The sequence below is a fragment of the Salvelinus alpinus genome, chromosome 18 (genome assembly GCF_045679555.1).
Source record: "Salvelinus alpinus chromosome 18, SLU_Salpinus.1, whole genome shotgun sequence".
Taxonomy (NCBI): domain Eukaryota; kingdom Metazoa; phylum Chordata; class Actinopteri; order Salmoniformes; family Salmonidae; genus Salvelinus; species Salvelinus alpinus.
Window position 1 is genome coordinate 42,162,857 of NC_092103.1, and position 21,892 is coordinate 42,184,748.

The 21,892-nt window shown below is 42.6% G+C and overlaps 1 protein-coding gene across 2 annotated transcripts in view; it reads left to right on the plus strand.

Annotated features, from left to right (window-relative positions):
• tln1 (talin 1) overlaps nt 1-21,892 on the plus strand; it is a 142,169-nt gene that overhangs the window by 15,966 nt on the left and 104,311 nt on the right. Inside the window, exon 2 of one of the 2 annotated variants that reach the window (XM_071351904.1) lies at nt 20,416-20,485. The exons of the other annotated variant lie outside the window; for it this stretch is intronic. The gene's annotated coding sequence lies outside the window, so the exon portion shown is untranslated. The remainder of the gene's footprint in view (nt 1-20,415; nt 20,486-21,892) is intronic. 2 annotated transcript variants of the gene reach the window in all.

A 21,892-nucleotide genomic window follows, 5' to 3' on the forward strand; every position in this document is an offset into this window, starting at 1 on the left:
TGACACTGTATTACTTCAGGGGATGGTTTAACATTGTGGGATTTCTTTTGACCGATATATCGATAGTTGAGAGCTCGCTTTTGAAAGGGACAGTTGTGACTTTTTAACGCCAATCTTTCATTTTGTTTCTTACTCGGAAGTTCTCTGAACTGGTTTCGCAAGTACTTTACGAAACAGTTGGTTGCTGAGTGTGACCGCACTCGGAACTTCTCTCGAATCAATAAACTGATGAAAGGTGTTACAAAATATATTTCACAGGGATTTAGATGGTACAATGATTTCCTATATTATTCAGTGCTTGTTTTCTCGCATAAACTGAAATTGAGCGAACAGTGTAGAATTTTAGCAGACAGGAAATGAGAGAGCGATTTCCACTACATAACACAGCCACAAAGTCGGAACAGCTTTACCATTTTGACAACAGATGCCGCTCCGGCGGGAGAAATCAATAGGGGAATATCACAGCCACAAGCACAACACTGGCGGGTAAGTAATATTTTGAAATGCTATCATTCCACTTTTTACATTTTCTGAAATTGCAATGCAAGAAAGTGTAGCGCAATTTAAGATTGGTGTAAAAACTCAGAAAACAAACACTTTAATGTCACGTTTTCTGTAACATTGTGAAAATTATGAGAGTTGGCTTAATTTGTTTGACAAGTGACAACATGGAGTTACAAAGAGCTTGACCACAGGGGAACGGAGTCCCTTTTCAAACTGGCTCAAAGCACTGAGCAAAGTTCAGATCTTCCTGGTTGCCATGGCTAGCCACTTGTTTCTCATCACTAAGAGGCTTTCCTCTTTACCACTCCATACTCCATTCATTCTAGAATGTGTGAAGGCATCCTATGTGAGTGTCTGCAGAGAGATTTAAAGCCAATGGATTTGCCCTGCAGATTATACTCCCAACAGATGTTCCTGGGCTATTGCTTACAGTTCCCCATTGGTTAAGCCATCAAAGCATCTTCGAGCCTGCCAGCCAGCAGAAAAACATGGAGCCACAGTGGTGAAGTTCACATCAGTGTGCCAGAATTCACAGTTTAACTGCACTCCCTCTGGGAGAGTTTGTGTGTTTTGTGAGCACCCATTCTGACAAACCCCTCACCACAGGTCTAATTTTAACCATATGCTGTAACAGCAGGGTCTACCTGAGACGCATCATGAGGTTGTTATAATGTTACATCAATGTTAAAGCACATCCGGAAGTTGGAATGCTAGTGTTTCATGACGTAGGGATGAATGAATATGTAGTTCATGAACCTAATGTAAAAACACAGTATCCTATGTGCTCTGCGGAACACAATTTGTGTTACATTTTTTTCCATGTAGAATTGTTTTCCATTGACTACACAGAAATGAATGATTCATCAGAATATATATGTATATATTTCAGTTAGTACTACCGGATGATTCATCAGAATATGTATGTATATATCTCAGTTAGTACTACCGGATGATTCATCAGAATGTATATGTATATATCTCAGTACTACCGGATGATTCATCAGAATATATATGTATATATCTCAGTTAGTACTACCGGATGATTCATCAGAATGTATATGTATATATCTCAGTTAGTACTACCGGATGATTCATCAGAATGTATATGTATATATCTCAGTTAGTACTACCGGATGATTCATCAGAATGTATATGTATATATCTCAGTTAGTACTACCGGATGATTCATCAGAATATATATGTATATATCTCAGTTAGTACTACCGGATGATTCATCAGAATATATATGTATATATCTCAGTTAGTACTACCGGATGATTCATCAGAATATATATGTATATATCTCAGTTAGTACTACCGGATGATTCATCAGAATATATATGTATATATCTCAGTTAGTACTACCGGATGATTCATCAGAATATATATGTATATATCTCAGTACTACCGGATGATTCATCAGAATATATATGTATATATTTCAGTTAGTACTACCGGATGATTCATCAGAATGTATATGTATATATCTCAGTTAGTACTACCGGATGATTCATCAGAATGTATATGTATATATCTCAGTACTACCGGATGATTCATCAGAATATATATGTACAGTGAGGGAAAAAAGTATTTGATCCCCTGCTGATTTTGTACGTTTGCCCACTGACAAAGAAATGATCAGTCTGTAATTTTAATGGTAGGTTTATTTGAACAGTGAGAGACAGAATATCAACAAAAATATCCAGAAAAACGCATGTCAAAAATGTTATAAATTGATTTGCATTTTAATGAGGGAAATAAGTATTTGACCCCCTCTGCAAAACATTACTTAGTACGTGGTGGCAAAACCCTTGTTGGCAATCACAGAGGTCAGATGTTTCTTGTAGTTGGCCACCAGGTTTGCACACATCTCAGGAGGGATTTTGTCCCACTCCTCTTTGCAGATCTTCTTCAAGTCATTAAGGTTTCGAGGCTGACATTTGGCAACTCGAACCTTCAGCTCCCTCCACAGATTTTCTATGGGATTAAGGTCTGGAGACTGGCTAGGCCACTCCAGGACCTTAATGTGCTTTTTCTTGAGCCACTCCTTTGTTGCCTTGGCCGTGTGTTTTGGGTCATTGACGTGCTGGAATACCCATCCACGACACATTTTCAATACCCAGGCTGAGGGAAGGAGGTTTTCACCCAAGATTTGACGGTACATGGCCCTGTCCATCGTCCCTTTGATGCGGTGAAGTTGTCCTGTCCCCTTAGCAGAAAAACACCCCCAAAGCATAATGTTTCCACCTCCATGTTTGACGGTGAGGATGGTTTCTTGGGGTCATAGGCAGCATTCCTCCTCCTCCAAACACGGCAAGTTGAGTTGATGCCAAAGAACTCCATTTTGGTCTCATCTGACCACAACACGTTCACCCAGTTGTCCTCTGAATCATTCAGATGTTCATTGGCAAACTTCAGACGGGCATGTATATGTGCTTTCTTGAGCAGGGGGACCTTGCGGACGCTGCAGGATTTCAGTCCTTCACGGCGTAGTGTGTTACCAATTGTTTTCTTGGTGACTATGGTCCCAGCTGCCTTGAGATCATTGACAAGATCCTCCTGTGTAGTTCTGGGCTGATTCCTCACCGTTCTCATGATCATTGCAACTCCACGAGGTGAGATCTTGCATGGAGTCCCAGTCCGAGGGAGTTTGACAGTTATTTTGTGTTTCTTCCATTTGCGAATAATCGCACCAACTGTTGTCACCTTCTCACCAAGCTGCTTGGCAATGGTCTTGTAGCCCATTCCAGCCTTGTGTAGATCTACAATCTTGTCCCTGACATCCTTGGAGAGCTCTTTGGTCTTGGCCATGGTGGAGAGTTTGGAATCTGATTGATTGATTGCTTCTGTGGACAGGTGTCTTTTATACAGGTAACAAACTGAAATTAGGAGCACTCCCTTTAACAGTGTGCTCCTAATCTCAGCTCGTTACCTGTATGAAAGACACCTGGGAGCCAGAAATCTTTCTGATTGAGAGGGGGTCAAATACTTATTTCCCTCATTAAAATGCAAATCAATTTATAACATTTTTGACATGCGTTTTTCTGGATATTTTTGTGGTTATTCTGTCTCTCACTGTTCAAATAAACCTACCATTAAAAGTATAGACTGATCAATTCTTTGTCAGTGGGTAAACGTACAAAATCAGCAGGGGATCAAATACTTTTTTCCCTCACTGTATATATCTCAGTTAGTACTACCGGATGATTCATCAGAATGTACAGTGCATTCAAATGTTTCAGACCCGTTCACTTTTTCCACATTTTGTTACGTTACAGCCTTATTCTAAAATGGATTCAATAGTTTTTTTCCCTCATCAATCTACACACAATACCCCATAATGACAAAGCAAAAACAGATTTTTACATAAGTATTCAGATCATTTACTCAGTACTTTGTTGAAGCACCTTTGGCAGCAATTACAACCATGATTCTTCTTGGGTATGACGCTACAAGCTTGGCACACCTGTATTTGGGGAGTTTCTCCCATTCTTCTCTGCAGATCCTCTCAAGCTCTGTCAGGTTGGATGGGGAGCGTCGCTGCACAGCTATTTTCAGGTCTCTCCAGAGATGTTCGATCGGATTCAAGTCCGGGCTCTGGCTGGGCCACTCAAGGACATTCCGTGACTTGTCCCGAAGCCACTCCTGCGTTGTCTTGGCTGTGTGCGTAGGGTTGTTGTCCTGTTGGAATGTGAACCTTCGCCCCAGTCTGAGATCTTGAGCACTCTGGCGCAGGTTTTCATGACGCATCTCTCTGTACTTTGCTCCGTTCATCTTTCCCTCGATCCTGACTAGGGATGCACGATATATTGGTGAACATATCGGAATCGGCCGATATTAGCTAAAAATGCCAACATCGGTATCGGCCCGGTGTCTAGTTTAACGCCGATGTGCAAACCGATGTCAAAGCTGACGTGTTTACCTATGTAATGTAGGTACATGACGTAATGACGCCACGTAAAATGTTGTGCTACACAGCATTCCTAACCTAGCCCACGATGTCTGCTGTGTGGATCGAGCAGTCAACAAGTCTAGCAGTCAATTTGAAAGTGTAAGAACATTTCAGCGAGACAACTCAAAGGTGAAATCCATTAAAGCCAAGATTGCCCTTGACAATCAACCGTTCTCTGTCGTGGATGATGTTGGCTTTCGCCGAGTGGTCGAGCACCGGTACACACTACCAAGTGCGCTATTTTTCAGATGTTGCCCTACCGGAGTTACACAGTAATAGCGTCACTGCTATTAGCTTCACGACATACATACTATGGACCGCCATTTTGGGTCATTTTGGGTCATCAAGATTCAGTAGCACTGTCAAAGCTGTACAAAAAGTCTGCAAACACCGGCCACGAACGATGTGTTTACAATACCGCTTTGGTAATAAAGCATAATTTGTTCGACCGCAACTTCTGGGGTAGCCAGCTTTAGCGTGGTACCTAGCTAGTACCAATACAACCAGCCTGAAAACAATGACCAGTAGAAACTGCAGTCATTTTCAGTATTCTTAGCAATGACTTAGGAATCCTTGTGAGTAAGTATTAGCTAGGTTGCCACCTGTTGTTCACCTATTGAAATTGAACTTCAGTTTATGAAAATAAATAGCTAGCCAGCTACTTAACCCTGTTGCCCAAAGCTAACGTTATAAGCAGCCAGCTAGCTTCATCTGGCTAGTGAAGCTTGACCTGACCAGGTTATGTGTTGTGAAGCTAGCCACAATAAGGATTAGGCACAATAGTGGAATTTGCTGTTTATGCCATACTTTTATTTTGAAGGCTAACCGCAAAGTCCGGTGTGGCTAGCTTCACATAGATGGATCTGACAACTATTAATCAAATAAGAACGGTCTTAAAAATTCAGGTTATTTTAGATGATGACACCTAGCTATATAGTTAGCTACTGAAACAGAATATGTCGTTTTGCTATGTTTTTGGGGAAGAACATTGTTTGCATCCATGAGCTTGCTAGCTTTATTTTATGAATTGCACTGTATATTTGCGCGAGACTACTTTACCAGCATCATAGCACACGTATCGACGAATCGTTGTGACATATGAAATACGAGGATAGTGTAATCAATGTGTAATAACTACATAAAAAAATGTATTACCACGTTAAATTATGTGACGTGCAGTTATATTCAGGTCCTGATTGGTCGAGAAGCTTATTTGACATGCAAAGACCCAAACGGTGTTCCATAGCAGAGATCCATACAGCGTTCCATAGAAATCCTGGTTGAGAATGAAACGACTGAAACAGCACAGCAAGTCAGTGAAAGAAATAAGTTTTGATGATGTGTGTGTAACCTTTGTTTAACTAGACAAGTCAGTTAAGAACAAATTCTTTATTACAATGACGGCCTATCCCGGCCAAACCCGGACGACGCTGGGCTAATTGTGCGCCGCCCTATGGGACTCCCAATCACGGCCGGATGTGATACAGCCTGGATTCGAACCAGAGACTGTAGTGACGCCTCTTGCACTGAGATGCAGTGCCTTAGACCGCTGCGTCCATGTGTGTGTGTTAACTGTACTAGAATGCTTAAAAGGCTGCTAAAATTTTAAATCTCAGTTATCGGTATCAGGTTTTTTGGCAAGGAAAATATTGGATATCGGTATCGGCCAAAAATGTCATATCGGTGCATCGCTAATCCTGACTAGTCTCTCAGTCCCTGCCGCACCACAGGATGATTCATCAGAATGTCTATCTCGGTGAGCACCACAGGAATGTTGCCCTTTTGGTATTTATTCCTGCTATAGACTCGCTCAACAGGACAAATATAACTCTCCAACAACACACTCAGTAGCAGAAAGGACACAAACATTCTTGTCGCTCATATTTTTTCAGGGTACAATTGTTACAATTTAGAGGACAGGCATTTCCAAACAGACCAGAGACGCCAGTCTTGTGTGTATTGTAAATATGTGGCAATTCGCCCACTGATTTGGGCACGTGCTCTAGGCCTTGGAATGGAATGGGATGGGGCGGCACAACGCTGATTATGACTGATCTCAGAAAGCCGGTCCTCCTCCCTCTGACATGAAAAGATAGTTCATATTAATACTCATATTGTTGTTTTGGGGTTGTTAACTTGGTGTCACGAGATAGGCACGGGGGCAGATACAGTAGTGCCAACTATGCGAACTAGAGAGAAACGGACACAGCCGGGTGGTGGAGATTGAGTTGAGTACAGGGTCAGGGAAGTCATGCTCGTATGCGGCTGTCATTCATACCAGTGGCCCAGGAAGTGATCTGACACTACATGCTGACATTGGAGGGCGAGGGGAAGGGTGTTGGGTCTTTTTCTGGATCCTGTCACATCGTGCTCCCTCTCACCATAAGTGGGCTGTACGTATGGGACCAACAGTTTATGCCGAGTTGGAGGAAACCATTTGTGCTGTTAAAGCTTTTAAGTGGATTTGGGCATGTTTGGCAGAGCCTTCACCAAGTACAGAATCAATAGAACATTGTCTTGACACAATCACCCCAATTCAAAATGAATCCAACTGCACTTGTTTGCATTTTTCTAACACTACCGTTCGTTTTTTTTGTATCCCTTCAAAGTAAGGATGGGTATGAGTAGTCGAACGGACGTCAAAGCTCAATCTTTAACCAGAGATTACATGTTTTTTTTTTTCAAATACAGTACCGCAAAACTATTTGGTGGAATGTGCTTTGTGACTGCCCGAACAGGCAAGTAAAATTTTGTCTTGAAGACTACGTTAATTTGATTAGACTCTAGTGTTCCATTTGTACATGTGCTTTTGCGGGGTACAACAAAAAAAGAAACCAAGCCGTTCTTCTCCCTAAATTCCCTTTCCCCTCCGTTTCTCATTCACTCAATTGTGTTCACACAAGCTCTGTTTAGGCCTACAAAATGAAATGCCCTATGTAACGTAACGAAATAGATTAGGATTTGTTATCAGTAATGGTTAGGATACATTAGGCATTGTTACGATCTGTTGGCATATAGATAAAGGCACTATTTTTAGTCCAGTGCAGGCCTTGTGCACTACCATTCAAAAGTTTGAGGTCACTTAGAAATGTACTTGTTTTTGAAAGAAAATCACTTTTTTAGTTTTTAATTTAAAATAACATCAAATTGATCAGAAATACAGTTTAGACATTAAAGTTGTAAATGACTATTGTAGCTGGAAATGGGTATCTGGAGCGTCAGCATTTGTGGGTTCGATTACAGGCTCAAATAGCCAGAAACAAATAACTTTCTTCTGAAACTCGTCAGTCTATTCTTGTTCTGAGAAATGAAGGCTATTCCATGCGAGAAATTGCCAAGAAACTGTAGATCTCGTACCACGCTGTGTACTACTCCCTTCATAGAACAGCGCAAACTGGCTCTAATCAGAATAGAAAGAGGAGTGGGAGGCCCTGGTGCACAACTGAGCAAGAGGACAAGTACATTAGTGTCTAGTTTGAGAAACAGACGCCTCAAGTCCTCAACTGGCAGCTTCATTAAATAGTACCCGCAAAACACCAGTCTCAACGTCAACAGTGAAGAGGCGACTCCGGGATGCTGGCCTTCTAGGCAGTGTTGCAAAGAAAAAGCCATATCTCAGGCTTGCCAATGAAAATAAAATATTAAGATTGGCCAAAGAACACAGACACTGGACAGAGGACCTCTGCCTAGAAGGTCAGCATCCCGGAGTCACCTCTTCACTGTAGACGTTGAGACTGGTGTTTTGTTGTACTATTTAATGAAGCTGCCAGTTGAGGACTTGTGAGGCGTCTGTTTCTCAAACTAGTGACCCCAAACTTTTGAACCGTAGTGTATGTATGTATGTTTTAATGATTTTTTTATTCGAGTACTCGGGGGAAGAAGAAAAATCATGCGAGTACTCGAACAGTAAAGAAAATGTCAAATGCCCATTCCTACTTCAAAGGCTAGCCTGTCGGGGAAGATAAGCTGCTAGTTTTCGGCACGCTGATAAGCTGTGTGTGTGTGTGTGTGTGAGGATTTGAGCTAATCTCTTCCTGAAAGTGCAGACACGTTCCGGCCGCTCAGATGTAGAGATCAAACAATTATAGGCATAAGGCATAGCTTAATCATACCCGCAAGCCCTAGAAGGGGAGCTGTGCATTACAAGTTGGTCCCGGTGCCTGCTGTAGACAGTCTGTCATACTGCTACGACCTTGAATTTCACATTCATAGGGTTACTGATTTTGGTTCTACTTTCTAGTGATTCTGATTTATTTATTTCAATGATGTCAGAAGTTGTTCACGGTTATACATGTTTTTTCTTTTAAAGGACTTAGAATTCCATTTCTATTAAAGGGATACATGGAGATTATCTACCTCCCCAGAGTCGGATGAACTCGTAGATACCATTTTTATGTCTCTGTGTGCAGTTTGAAGGAAGTTGCAAGCTAGCGTTAGCACAATGACTGGTAGTCCATGGGATCAGCTAGCATGCTATTGCTTTGAAGTACAGCTAGTTCTGTTGTCTTGAAATCTAATAATGGCTAACACAATGGATTCTGGGAAAATGTAATGAACGATATACAGCACTACTTTTGTTATCCTATTTCACCATCAACAAAACAATGTTCCTGTTATGATTTGATTATTTATATTCACTGTGGTTGCTCTTTGTGCATACTTGTGTATTTAGTTTGATGCGTCTTCATTTTCTCCCTTTTGACAGGATGGGGGAGGAGAAGGGGTGTATTTTTGGCCTCGACTGAGCTGGGAATGCAGGCAGTGTTTGGGGAGGAGCTCGTGTGGACACACACACACACACACACAGAGGCTTGAGCATTGAGGTTATGTCAGGCTGCTGGTTGGGGATGGCCGTTGTTATAATAGTGGTGTGTGTGTGTTTGTCCCTATACAGTCTATGGTGTGTCCACTCTGGGCGTTTGCAGGCGTTGGCATTATGCATCTGGAGAAAATATGTCCTCAGTCAGATCACCACTGCCTATAAGATGTTTTTAGGTCTCAAGAAATTCACCAATGACTCACTTTCCATGGCTGTATCATGTGAATGAGGACTTGACTCACCCACCTTCATCTCTTATAATATGAGTTATTGTTTACTTATTACATCCCAAGCTTTAGGTATGTGTACCCCTATTGGATTTATTTATCTCAAACGGTCTTAGACTGTGACAATAAACACATTATTTGGGGAGGGGGGTGTATATTTGTTGAAGTTAAACTGTTGTCTCAAGACTACTCTGTCCTTTTTGAGTGACCAAAACTAGGAACTAATGTGTCCTCCCTTGTGTCCTAATTGTGTAATAATTACAGTAGGCTGCAACAGCTGTATTGTGTCTGGTGCAGATAAAGGCCCCTGACCTGTGCAGTGATCTGTACTAAAAGACTACGGGATGCACTGGAACATGGAGGGTCCCAACACAATGAGTGACCTGTCTGCTGCAGAACACCAGAGCTACAGATAAAAAGGTTTTGTGTTCATGTTTTCTTTGCAACAAACTTGACGATATTGACTTTTTATTGATTTTATTTGGCCTATTTATCATGCCTTTCTAATCAGTCATTGTTTACATTTCAAAAACGATGCCATGACGCATTTCAGAGATCCATTCATCAGCAAAACCTCTTCAACCAAAAGCTGAAGGTTATAGACCAAAGATTGAAGATGAATTAACTTGTATTTATAGAGAAATATAGATTTTTCTCAACTAGATGGTAGTCATAAATGATGCCCAGCTGTTCTAGGCAGGCTGCTGTTCTAGGCAGACTACTGTTCTAGGCAGGCTACTGTTCTAGGCAGGCTACTGTTCTAGGCAGGCTACTGTTCTAGGCAGGCTGCTGTTCTAGGCAGGCTACTGTTCTAGGCAGGCTACTGTTCTGTGTGGTTGTAGATATTGTGAGACATGGAATATTGCACGGTTTCGCCTCGACACATGTCAGCAGCCATTATGCTGTTGGATCTTGGACAAGTAGGAGTACTTGACGATAATGACTTTGGCCTCTGTCATGCACTGCGCAGATGATCAGATCTCACAATGATTGGAGAAGTGTTCAACATCACCAGTACCACATCCTTGTGATCTTGTCATTTAGCACAACGTGACTGCAAAAGAGACAGGTTGGAATGTCAATTCTCATCAAATAAATGTAGGAAGTCTGACTGAAATATTTTTTGTAAATAAGCGGTGTTTTCATTTGTTGATAAAAATGCGGGACATGATTGTTTGGTTGCTCAACCCGCACAATCGAGAAAGTTAGTCACCCTATATTCCTACCAGTATCTGGATCTAGCACTACACTTGCCTGACAACTCAAACTGCTCTACTGCTCTAAACTTCAGTCGTTCTTGGTCAAAATGAGGGCTATTGTAAAAAAAAAAAGAAAAGAAAAGTCACCAGCGATTGGATCATCTCTAACCAATTAGAGTATCAAAGCCAATGACAAATTTTCAAAAATGCCGCTTTACCCATGTGTGTTCTGGCTCTGGCCCAACCCATTAGTTTCTGGGTCCAACTAGAACTCATTGGGGAGGTAATGAGTCTGGATCTAACGTCCGTAGGCGTAGCATTTGGCCGGAGAAAGGAGTTTGGGTAGCAAGGCAAGCACTACACAAGATCCAGTCCAACTTCTCCCAGATAGATTTTCCACTGACTAAATTGATTATGGGGTTGGAGGTTTGGATTAGAGGTTAGGATTACCTTCATTGGTTCATATCTCTGATTGGGTGTTGATGGTGGACAGGTCAGGATGGGTAACCGGTAGGGATTAAATGGGTTACCTTCATCGGTCCATATCTCTGATTGGGTGTTGATGGTGGTCAGGGCAGGATGGGTAACGATGAGGGTTGGTCTATTATAGTTCATCCGTCTGCTTGTTTTGGTGTCTGCTTGTTTTGGTGTCTCCCGTCTGCTTGTTTTGGTGTCTGCTTGTTTTGGTGTCTCCCGTCTGCTTGTTTTGGTGTCTCCCGTCTGCTTGGGAATAATGTAATGTTGCTTCCAGAGCCTTGGTTGTCTAATCTTTATTCCTTGCAAGAGCCTTTTGAGAGGTTGATTCCTGAAAAGTGAATGGTGCCTCATTGATTTGATTGGTAGTGCTAAAGGGGTTTTTGACATTGGGATTGAGAGACCAAGAGAAACAACCTCTTGTCCTAGACGCCTCAGGTAGATCTGAAAGATCTGGATACAGTGCTTTCGGAAACTACACAGAATGTGGAACAAGTCAAGGGGTCTGAATACTTTCCGAATGCACTGTATCCAGGCATTATGGTTATAGCTCCACCTTGCCCTCTGATAGGCTAGTGCCAGTTGGATTTTTCATCGTAGTACTAATATTGTACCTATCCAATTCTTTCAGATCTTCACGTGTGGTCCAATGTAGGGCAGGGCCCTAGAGAGACACAGGGTTGCACTAGGTAGCCTAATTGATGTGAGGGGGGCCATGGTAATATTTCCACAGTCCCCTACTTGCTTTGCGTGTTGAGTGTATATCACTTCTTCTTTCCCAATTAGCAATTCTCACACTGTGACTGATCTAGTCGGCTCCATTCCCCATCTCTGGCGCCTGGTGGAGTCGCTACGGGGGTTCAGTTACGCTGGCAAGTGCGAGGGAGCATATCCTCATGTCACACAGCTATATTTTCATATCAGCGGTGACACGAGGCCCTCCAAAATAAAACTACCACCATGGTGTCACCTTGTTATGGAGGGCCCGCCGATGCCCCCCAAGTTTCTCTGTAGTTGATTGGCTGATTTGAAGTCGAGTAGTGAGAAAAGTATTGGCTCTAATCTTTTACCTCTGGGGGTGATCTTGAGAGTTCAAGGACCAGAAAATAGCAGGGTTCAGGAAAGGCTGGGAACTTTCAGGGAACTCACCATATCATCACCATACAGAGGGACCTCACCATATTATCACCATACAGAGGGACCTCACCATATCATCACCACACTGAGGGACCTCACCATATCATCACCACACTGAGGGACCTCGCCATACAGAGGGACCTCACCATATTATCACCATACAGAGGGACCTCACCATATCATCACCATACAGAGGGACCTCACCATATTATCACCATACAGAGGGACCTCACCATATCATCACCACACTGAGGGACCTCACCATATTATCACCATACAGAGGGACCTCGCCATACAGAGGGACCTCACCATATTATCACCATACAGAGGGACCTCACCATATCATCACCATACAGAGGGACCTCACCATATTATCACCATACAGAGGGACCTCACCATATCATCACCATACAGAGGGACCTCACCATATCATCACCATACAGAGGGACACCACCATATTATCACCATACAGAGGGACCTCACCATATTATCACCATACAGAGGGACATCACCATATTATCACCATACAGAGGGACATCACCATATTATCACCATACAGAGGGACATCACCATATTATCACCATACAGAGGGACCTCACCATATCATCACCATACAGAGGGACCTCACCATATCATCACCATACAGAGGGACCTCACCATATCATCACCATACAGAGGGACAACACTATATTATCACCATACAGAGGGACCTCACCATATTATCACCATACAGAGGGACCTCACCATATTATCACCATACAGAGGGACCTCACCATATTATCACCATACAGAGGGACCTCACCATACAGAGGGACATCACCATATTATCACCATACAGAGGGACCTCACCATATTATCACCATACAGAGGGACATCACCATATCATCACCATACAGAGGGACCTCACCATGTTATCACCATACAGAGGGACCTCACCATATTATCACCATACAGAGGGACCTCACCATATTATCACCATACAGAGGGACCTCACCATACAGAGGGACATCACCATATTATCACCATACAGAGGGACCTCACCATATTATCACCATACAGAGGGACATCACCATATCATCACCATACAGAGGGACCTCACCATATTATCACCATACAGAGGGACCTCACCATATCATCACCATACAGAGGGACCTCACCATGTTATCACCACACAGAGGGATCTCACCATATCACCTTACAGAGGGACCTCACCTTATCATCACCACACAGAGGGACCTCACCATATTATCACCTTACAGAGGGACCTCACCATATTATCACCATACAGAGGGACCTCACCATATTATCACCACACAGAGGGACCTCACCATATTATCACCATATTATGACCATACAGAGGGACCTCACCATATTATCACCATATTATCACCATACAGAGGGACCTCACCATATTATCACCTTAGAGGGAAAAAGAAACGGAATGGAGCTAAGCACACGCAACATTTTTGAGATGAACCTGGTTCAGTCTGCTTTCCAGCAGACACTGGGAGACAAATGTACCTTTCAACAGGACAATAACCTAAAACACAAGGCCAAATCTACACTGCAGTTCCTTACCAAGAAGACACTGAATGTTCCTGAGTGGCCGAGTTACAATTTTAACTTAAATCTACTTGAAAATCTATGGCAAGACCTGAAAATGGTTGTCTAGCAATGATCAACAACCAATTTGACAAAGCTTGAAGAACAATGAGTAAATTTTACACAACCCAGGTGTGGAAAGGTCTTAGAGACTTACCCAGAAAGACGCACAGCTGTAATCGCTGCCAAAGGTGCTTCTACAAGGTATTGACTCAGGGGTGTGAATACTTATTTAAATTAGATATTTATGTATTTTATTTTCAATAAATTTGCAAACATTTCTAAAAACATGTTTTCACTGTCATTATGGGATTTTGTGTGTAGATGGGTGAGAACAAAAATCTATTTCATCCATTTTAAATTCATGCTGTAACACAACAAAATGTAGAATAAGTCAAGGGGTATGAATACTTTCTGATATGCCCAATAGTGTCAAAGCGATGCACTGTGACTGTATTGTTTGCGAGCTGGCTCTTTGTTACTCGGCAGCGGAAACGCTGCAGTAATTGCAGCTCTGGCCGGTGACTTCCTTTTCTCAGACAGGGTGGGGAAGCGTTCCACTCCCGTCAATAGTGGGCTAGCTGCAGCTAGCTGCTTCATACAGCAACTGGCTCAGACCTACAACAGGACACCAAAACTCTGAAGGCCTGGGTAAGACATATTGAGCCACTATGGACCCGACTTCAGTTGTACTCAAAATAAATAAATCAATGTATAAAAAGTAAAAGATATTGAACTAACTGTAGCATAAGCTGAGTGAATTATTAGATCTTTGGTGTCAATGATACTACTAGACATGATGTTATACAGTATGTTCTGTAGATGATCAGAAGACTAATATCTTACACATCACCATGCACTTTCTCTGAGGGATGTGTCCTCACCTAGGCTAGTGTAAAAGTAAACACATGGAAGGTCTGACATTTTGCCCATCATTAGAAATAACTTCTGTCTCCTTTGTGACAACTTGTGCCTAAACACAACTTCTTTGTTTGCATTGGTGTAGTAGTTCTGCGTCTTTCTCATAAGCAAAACAAACCCTTCCTTCCTTTTACTACTAGCTAACTCTTAATTGCACAGGATACAGAGATCCCGGCTGGGGAAAAGTCTCTCTCTCGCTCTCTCTCTCTCTCTCTCTCTCTCTCTCTCTCTCTCTCTCTCTCTCTGAGCCTACAGATGGCTAAAATTCCCTTTTATGGCGTTGGAGGGCTTTTGAAACAGGAAATGACATCACGCTCTGAGGTAGTGAATAGGGAGCTAGCTACAACTCCGTGGCATTCCAAAGCGGGTGAGTCGCAGCTTGCCTGGAAATGAACCCCAGGCATGACTGACACTCAAATCACCTAGACTCAAAAAATTGACCGGGACGGACAACTTTTCAATTGAGATGTTATTTAATCTATGGTAGATGATAGCAGCAAACCAAAATAATGAATGGTGGGTTGCAGTGTTATTGTAGCAGGGGCTTGTGTTGAGTGATGATGACAAAAATATTTGTGGTTTGAGTAAAGTTCCAGGCCTTGAAAGGAGTTCAAACTAGTGTTTATCAGAGAGAACGAGACTAAAGAAAGAGAGAAATACAGAGAGGGAGAGAGAAGAGTTAACAGAACAGTCAGCGGGCGTACCATGCATGTCTCATTCCCTGGGAGGGGCTCGGTCTGTCTGGTCTGGTACTGCTGACGTGCAACACACACGGCCACTCCCTCTAGTAGGAGGAGTGCAGCCAGGCCACTCCCTCTAGTAGGAGGAGTGCAGCCAGGCCACTCCCTCTAGTAGGAGGAGTGCAGCCAGGCCACTAGTAGGAGGAGTCCCTCTAGAAGTAGGTGGAGCTGCAGCCAGGCCAGAGAGAGAGAGGGAGCGGCAGAAGGCTCACAGTGTTCCAATAGCCTTCTAAGGCCTCTTCAGACAGCAACTGTAACAGATTACTCATAATGGGGATTATCAGGAGTCAGACCTCGGATGACGATTCTTTTCTTTCTATGGGGCCACCTGTATTTATAGAGCAGTTTTGAGTGTTCATTTTATTCTTTATTTCAAAATCACGTTGACTAAGAGCCTTGAAACTGCTAGTTTTCTAATAAAATGTTATTGGTCGCTTACACACATATTTTGCAGATGTTATCGCAGGTGCAGCAAAATGGTTATGTTTCTAGCTCCAACGGTGCAGTAATACCTAACAATACAAAACAAAACAAATAATTCCCCCAAAATTTAAATTAATAAATATCAGAACGAGCAATGTCAGAGTCCGGAATAGAGATATATGTCTGTATTTATGTATGTGTATATATCTCTAAACAAACAAAATAGCACCGACTCGTTTCAAACTAAATGTATCATTCCTGTATCGGAGCCCATGTACAGTGCATTCGGAAAGTATTCAGACCCCCTGACTTTTTCCACATTTTGTTACATTACAGCCTTAAAATTGATTAAATTTTTTCCCCCCTCATCAATCTACACACAATACCCCATAATGACAAAGCAAAAACAGGCTTTAAGAAATTTTTGCAAATTTATTACAAATAAAAAACTGATTACATTCCCATAAGTATTCAGACCCTTTACTCAGTCATTTGTTAATTACAGCGACTACAGCCTCGAGTCTTATTGGGTATGACGCTATAAGCTCGGCACACCTGTATTTGGGGAGTTTCTCCCATTCTTCTCCTCTCAAGCTCTGTCAGGTTGGACAGGCAGCTTTGCTGCACAGCTGTTTTCAGGTCTCTCCAGAAATGTTCGATCAGGTTCAAGTCCGGGCTCTGGCTGGGCCACTCAAGGACATTGAGGCTTGTCCCAAAGCCACTCCTGCGTTGTCTTGGCTGTGTGCTTAGGGTCGTTGTCCTGTCGGAAGGTGCATTTTTGCCCCAGTCTGAGGTCTTGAGCGTTCTGGAGCAGGTTTTCATCAAGGATTTCACTGTACTTTAGTCAGGACCGAGGCAAAGATGAACGGAGCAGTCTCCCAGTCCCTGCCGCTGAAAAACATCCCCACAGCATGAAGCTGCCACCACCATGCTTCACCGTAGGGATGATGCCAGGTTTCCTCCAGACGTGACGCTTGGCATTCAGGCCAAAGAGTTCAATATTGGTTTCATCAGAACAGAGGATCTTGTTTCTCATGGTCTGAGGGTCTTTAAGTTCCTTTTGGCAAACTCCAAGCGGGCTGTCATGTGCCTTTTACTGAGGAGAGGCTTCCGTCTGGCCACTCTACCGTAAAGGCCTGATTGGTGGAATGCTGCAGAGATGTTTGTCCTTCTGGAAGGTTCTCCAATCTCCACAGAGGAACTCTGGAGCTGTCAGAGTGACCATCAGGTTCTTGGTCACCTCCCTGACCAAGGCCCTTCTCCCCCGAATGCTCACTTTGGCCGGGCGGCCAGCTCTAGGAAAGAGTCTTGGTGGTTCCAAACAAAAATGTTTTGGTACCCTTCCCCAGACAATTCCTTCGACCTCATGGCTTGGTTTTTTCTCTGACATGCACTGTGAACTGTGTGACCTTATATAGACAGGTGTGTGTCTTTCCAAATCATGTCCAATCAATTGAATGTACCGCAGGTAGACTCCAGTCAAGTTGTAGAATTCAATGGAAACAGATGCACCTGAGCTCAATTTCGAGGGTCTGAATACTTATGTAACAAAGATTATTTTTTAATACATTTGCAAAAATTTTACCGCGTTGTCATTATGGGGTATTGTGTGTAGATTGAGGGGGGAAAAATAACAACTAAATCCATTTTAGAATAAGGCTGTAACTTAACAAAATGTGGAAGAAGTCAAGGGGTCTGAATACTTTCCAAGTGGTGGGTGGGTGTGTGTGTGTGTGTGTGTGTGTGTGTGTGTGTGTGTGTGTGTGTGTGTGTGTGTGTGTGTGTGTGTGTGTGTGTGTGTGTGTGTGTGTGTGTGTGTGTGTGTGTGCAGTATTAGTTGTTATGAAAGTCCTGACATATTGATGAATCATTGTCATATATACAGTGGGGAGAACAAGTATTTGATACACTGCCGATTTTGCAGGTTTTCCTACTTACAAAGCATGTAGAGGTCTGTAATTATTATCATAGGTACACTTCAACTATGAGAGACGGAATCTAAAACAAAAATCCAGAAAATCACATTGTATGATTTTTAAGTAATTAATTTGCATTTTATTGCATGACATAAGTATTTGATACATCAGAAAAGCAGAAGTTAATATTTGGTACAGAAACCTTTGTTTGCAATTACAGAGATCATACGTTTCCTGTAGTTCTTGACTAGGTTTGCACACACTGCAGCAGGGATTTTGGCCCACTCCTCCCTACAGATCTTCTCCAGATCCTTCAGGTTTCGGGGCTGTCGCTGGGCAATACGGACTTTCAGCTCCCTCCAAAGATTTTCTATTGGGTTCAGGTCTGGAGACTGGCTAGGCCACTCCAGGACCTTGAGATGCTTCTTACGGAGCCACTCCTTAGTTGCCATGGCTGTGTGCTTCGTGTCGTTGTCATGCTGGAAGACCCAGCCACGACCCATCTTCAATGCTCTTACTGAGGGAAGGAGGTTGTTGGCCAAGATCTCGCGATACATGGCCCCATCCATCCTCCCCTCAATACGGTGCAGTCGTCCTGTCCCCTTTGCAGAAAAGCATCCCCAAAGAATGATGTTTCCACCTCCATGCTTCACGGTTGGGATGGTGTTCTTGGGGTTGTACTCATACTTCTTCTTCCTCCAAACACGGCGAGTGGAGTTAGACCAAAAAGCTCTATTTTTGTCTCATCAGACCACATGACCTTCTCCCATTCCTCCTCTGGATCATCCAGATGGTCATTGGCAAACTTCAGACAGGCCTGGACATGCACTGGCTTAAGCAGGGGGACCTTGCGTGCGCTGCAGGATTTTAATCCATGACGGCGTAGTGTGTTACTAATGGTTTTCTTTGAGACTGTGGTCCCAGCTCTCTTCAGGTCATTGACCAGGTCCTGCCGTGTAGTTCTGGGCTGATCCCTCACCTTCCTCATGATCATTGATGCCCCACGAGGTGAAATCTTGCATGGAGCCCCAGACCGAGGGTGATTGACCGTCATCTTGAACTTCTTCCATTTTCTAATAATTGCGCCAACAGTTGTTTCCTTCTCACCAAGCTGCTTGCCTATTGTCCTGTAGCCCATCCCAGCCTTGTGCAGGTCTACAATTTTATCCCTGATGTCCTTACACAGCTCTCTGGTCTTGGCCATTGTGGAGAGGTTGGAATCTGTTTGATTGTGTGTGGACAGGTGTCTTTTATACAGGTAACGAGTTCAAACAGGTGCAGTTAATACAGGTAATGAGTGGAGAACAGGAGGGCTTCTTAAAGAAAAACTAACAGGTCTGTGAGAGCCGGAATTCTTACTGGTTGGTAGGTGATCAAATACTTATGTCATGCAATAAAATGCAAATTAATTATTTAAAAATCATACAATGTGATTTTCTGGATTTTTGTTTTAGATTCCGTCTCTCACAGTTGAAGTGTACCTATGATAAAAATTACAGACCTCTACATGCTTTGTAAGTAGGAAAACCTGCAAAATCGGCAGTGTATCAAATACTTGTTCTCCCCACTGTATATCTAATAGTGTAATTCCCTGTGTATCTGAATATTCCAAAGATGTGATATTTAAGTAGCAATATATTAACCTGAAATACTAGTGTAAATAAATGAACTGTGGAGAAAGGAAGTACACACAGCTTTACAGTATGTTGATCCAAAGATAAAGGATGGTCGTGTGTGTGTGTGTGTTGTAATGCTTTCTTATCTGGTGAACCCTGTGTATGACCCCGTTCTCATTATTTGTAATTCATGTGACAAATATGAATGTGACCACCTAGAGAAAACACTTTATCTGTTGTTCACGCTGCCTATTGCCTTTTTAAATGACTCATAATGGATGTGTCCAGTCATGTTTCAACACCACTATCAATCACAGGGCTGTTTTAAGTTACATGGCCCATCCCAAATGTAACCCAATTCCCTATAGAGTGCACTACATTTAACCAGGACCAATGGGGCTCTGGTCAAAATAAATGCACTTTGTAGGGAATGGGGCGCCATTTAGGACGTAACCACAGTTTGTCAAACCGTCACCGCTCATCTCTGACCCTGACACACTTTGGCATTTTGTATGACAGTGTTTCTGAGAAGCTATCGACAGGAACGTCACTTCTAAGCAGCCAGTGTATTCCAGGAGCAGTATTGTATAAATGTCTTGTGTTTTTGCCAGTTTTGTATTTGCATCTATACCTCAGGTCAGTCTTTCAAGAAAACAAAGCATACAACCATTTTAAGTATGGAAAGTTTTAAGACGATAAAAAGTAGATTAATTAAGAGATTGTTAACGACAATTAGCACAGAAGATTCCATATTTACCGTTGGATATCAATCTAATTTTGACTTGTTGACATTGTCATTTAAGCAGCAATCTCAATAATTCGTTACAGTTTAATGAAAAGATTGATCTTGGTTACACTAAACTCCTCCTTTCTGTTTCTCTGCAGCCGGGCAAAGAACCCTACAGCACCATAACCGACTGGGAGGATATCTCCCATTAAGACCAGTTTCTATCAGGTACTGTCTGTAACCTTGTGCTCTACTGTCATCTACCATCAGCTCTACTCACATGTTGTAAAGAAGCATTTTACATGGATGGATATTACTTTATTAATCCCCTTTTGGAAATTGATTTGTCAACGCCAGCAAGAAAATCAATACACTTTTTCCTCTCATGCACAGAGATCCTATAAATTACCACTCTACACTGTGTATAAAACATTAAGAACACCTTCCTAATATTGAGTTGATGTGATATCATCCCGGCATCGTTTGTCATCAAGTTAATGCAATTACTCATTCCATTGATCTTTGTCATTGGCTGTACCAGAGTGGATCTGGATGGGAGTGCATTGATTTGTCCAGGCTGAGTTGTAGCTTTTTAATTAAAGGAAGACTGGGGCTTCTGTCAACACAGGAGGCTCAGATTCAGAACTGGGTATCTTATCACACGGTTGGTGATGTGCACTCACAATTTAGAAGTGTTGAATGTCAATCCCGTCTAGTGACAACTTGTTTTTCCCAAAGAGCTCACTGGTGTGTCGTTTGGACTAAAAGACTGAAGGCATAATTGGCACTGTCGGGCCCATTTGAACAAGCTGAGGAGCAAACAGCTGTGTGGAGAATACCTTACCCAGAGACCACTACTTACAATGGTATCCTGGTTAGTAGGTCTCTTTTAGCTTGGATAATGTCATTCTTCAAACTATTTAAACTATTTTTGATTAGTCTCGCATAGCATTGCTCTGCTTAAATTGGACATATACATTTAATTTGTTAAACTTACCAGACAAGAAGAAGTCGAGTGCCTTTTTGAGGCGAGATGAGTAAAGTCTCACTTAGGAGCTGATCTTTTTGTTCACTTTTCAAGTGAGTTTGTCACTTAGTATGTCACTCACTCTTTTAATAATGCATCCACCATTTAGACAGAAAGTGGGTTGTGTGCTATGGGGGGGATATCTCCCACCCACAGACTGTCAAACAGACTCAGAAACTTCTCAGTGATAGACAGTCTGTAGTAGTCACCTCAGACTTTGACCAAGCCCACCAATATTTCAAAACCAGGCCTTACAATCAATGGTGGCTTTGTGTTTTTAAGCCTTTGTTTAGTCTGAGGGGCAACGTAAAACCAGACCTGACCGAACTGAAGGTCGATCTAAAAAAAACATTGTGATTGACCCTGACCTGACCCACCTAAAGTTGGGTCTAAACAACACCGTGATTGACCCTGTTCCGAATGTGTCAATGGCTGACTGATGGGGTTGGCTTATCACAAGGTCTTGAAAGAAAGTGCAGTTTGTGTGTTTGTCACGGAATCATTTGTCTTACCCAGATATTCTCCTGAACAGGACTGAAACAGGTCTGTCTGTCTTGTAGGGGACATGATACAAAGGACCACAAGCTACAGCTACAGGTGATTTAAAA